Source organism: Etheostoma spectabile, chromosome 13 (assembly GCF_008692095.1).
Source record: "Etheostoma spectabile isolate EspeVRDwgs_2016 chromosome 13, UIUC_Espe_1.0, whole genome shotgun sequence".
Taxonomy (NCBI): Eukaryota; Metazoa; Chordata; class Actinopteri; order Perciformes; family Percidae; genus Etheostoma; species Etheostoma spectabile.
In genome coordinates this window covers 6,070,860-6,073,814 of record NC_045745.1, presented here as the reverse complement: position 1 = coordinate 6,073,814, position 2,955 = coordinate 6,070,860, and the positions used below count along the sequence as shown (strand labels likewise).

Genomic DNA, 2,955 nt, shown 5'->3' with positions numbered 1-2,955 from the left:
CTAATTGCAATTTTAATGCAGGTATTGTGTTAGGATATCTTTAGAAGACAAAATAACACCAAAATGTAAAATTTAACTTTTTTAATTATACACTTAAGTTGCCCAGGTGTTTCAATAATTCATATCATGGCATAGTAAAACGTAGTTATTCCATTCACATCTGAAAAATGTGGTATGTAAATTCGTTCAACATAACTTCTAACATGCAAATAACACCTAAAAGTATTTTCTTTGAACATTTATAACCTAACCTAACCGAGACAATGATAGTAACTAAGCAACCAATTTGCATCTTCAACCGCGCGAAAGATTAAAACCAATACCACGAAATACCGAGCGGTCAATATGACCGTGTATGGACGAAATAGGTAAAAGTGATTTTATTTTTTTGGCCTAGTGTGTAATGTATATAAAAACTATTTTAAATCAAAATATAGAGATTTTTAGGAAAAGTCAGGGACCAGCAGGATTGTATTTTTTTATCCAGCAAAGTTATTAGGCTACATATATAAATTTCAAAACAGTCAAAATGACCGCCATGGCCGTTCTAGTGTTAAAACTGAGGGTATTTAAGTCTCTTTAACATGTCAATGGTTAACTAAACTACACATCCAGTAGACTACTGTAACATTTGCAAACTTGAGTGATGTGTGTTTAGCGTAGCGATTGATTTCCACTGCGGCCATGAAGCTGATAGGGTGACACATTTAGATGTAAGTGAGCTAAATGGACAGTTTAAGTTTGCATTAATTTCTTCCAACTCATTTTCCAGCAGGCCTTGTGACCCTGCACCCATTAGTGGTAATTCTTCTGGCGACAAGTCTCCACAGATTTGGCCTCTGACCACGATTTTACTGCAAGCTGCTTTTTTTATTGGAGGAGCAAATAAAAGAGCTTATAATAGCTTTTATACGACCAATATAAGTAATAACCAATATTACACTTTTGGTTATTTAAATATCCAACTGCTGTAAAATGGATAATTTAGCTCCTATTTCCAATGTCTTCAGATGGTTGGCTTTTTAAAGTAGCACATATATGTATCAACATAACTGTAGTATTACATTCAACAGTACTACTGTTCCTTACTCTGTCAAAATGTATGTAGTACTTAAAGTATTGCAGCCAATGTGACTGTATTAAATAGTTTTTGTGTGACCCAATGGGTTAAAACATCAACAAATTCAGACAATGAGACTTGATTAGCTCAGAATATACACACATTCCCATCCATGACACAACCTTCTCCCAGAGCATTTGTTTTACTCTGAGACAGCAGGGTGCATTAACATCTTACACAGAGAGAGAGAGAGAGAGAGAGTTCCATTTCAGTAGTCTCTCTCTCTTTCTCTCACTTCATCCTTTCACCACTGTTGGAGCTTTAAGATACTGTGCAGTATATGCACTGGGAGAAAAACAAATTAAAAGATAAATTAAAGAAAGAGAAGAAAAAAACATTGTCTTGATGTACTCCCATGCAAAGACAGAAAGCAGTTTCAGCTTGTTTCAGTGACTCATGTCCCAGACTGCCATGTTGTTTTTACACCGCTCTGTATAATATAAAGTGTCAGAACTTGGGAATTGGAAATGGTGTGTGCGTCCACTGTCAGCATCTTATTTACTTTTGCAGGCGTGATCATTTTCCCAGCCGACAGTGTCGGAGGTCCAATAGCACAAACTCCCAGCTCCTCTGAAGTATCACAGTATTAATCATGTATTTTAATTTGCTAGCGTCCCCATGTTGCTCTTTTACTGCTTATGAGGCCTGTTAACCTGTGTTTGTGTATAGTCTGCAACACTTTGCATTAATATGCTGCTGTGATTCTGGACCAAGTTAGCACGGCACAATGATTAAAACCGTCCTCATCAGCAAGGAATACACGGGGGGATGCCAAAGTCATTAAAAGCTCTAATACTCTATCATTTCCTCCAGATAATCAAACTGAATAATGGAGTGGTGGTAAATGCCTTGGGCTGTGCTCTTATTAATCAGCTACTGAAGGCATGTATATTTGTGTGTTTGTGTGTGTGCGCTCACGTGTGCTCTGCCTGCATGTTCTAGCTAGTTTCTTGTTAGAAATGTGCAGTGAATGGGTGTTGTACAATGACTGATCTAACCTTACATATCTTTCTGAATGTGTTGTCTAAGTGAAGTAATAATTGTTCATTTAAAGAATACAGTATTTATAAAGAAAAATAATACACCTTGTAGAATTCTAGCACAGGTATTTCACAGGATAAGTGAAAACTTAGATCTGTTGGGGGCACTACAGGAAAAGTCAGGAGATCACCTAGGAGGTCATCAGGTTCATCCTCCGTGGACAATCAATTCAGTATATGTACCAAATGTCATAACAATCGATCTAATAGTTGTCAAGACATGTAATATAAAACCAAAAATGTCACCACAGTCAGTAGGATTCATTCCCAGGGGACCATAAAAGTCAATGTCAAAATTTAATTTTAATCTGTCTAATAGTTTTGGAGTTATGTAGCTTACTTATTTAGTTATATAGCTCCTTGTGTCATTAATAAAGTAAAGCCAGTTGGTTATTCTATTGCTCGTTCATTTAACTCATTTGTCCAGTGGTACATTTCCTGGATTTTTCAACTGCATTACAGCAATTCTTTTTGTGAGTTTCATTGTTTGATAGCTCTCTCGGTTTACTCTGTGGTGTCGATAATCCTGACAGAAGATTTCAGCACTGGATAATGACTGGATGATCCCACTGCTGGAAGAAAAAAACAGTCTTTGAGTGGCAGATTTTACATGCAGAGAGTTCTCATGGGACTGGAACAGTAATGTCATGCAGCTGATGCCTGCCTGCAGCTCTTCATGCGTTTTACATGACAGACTGTGAAAAGAGCATCCTGTCAAAGGTCCCATGGCACTTTATGAGTTCATAACATTAATATGCATTCCCCCAGCCTGCCTATGGCCCCCCAGTGGCTAGA

At 37.3% G+C, this 2,955-nt stretch overlaps 1 long non-coding RNA gene across 1 annotated transcript in view; it reads right to left on the bottom strand.

Annotated features, from left to right (window-relative positions):
- Positions 1–2,955, bottom strand: part of LOC116700505 (uncharacterized) — an 18,631-nt gene that overhangs the window by 11,511 nt on the left and 4,165 nt on the right. The gene's annotated exons all lie outside the window — the stretch shown is intronic.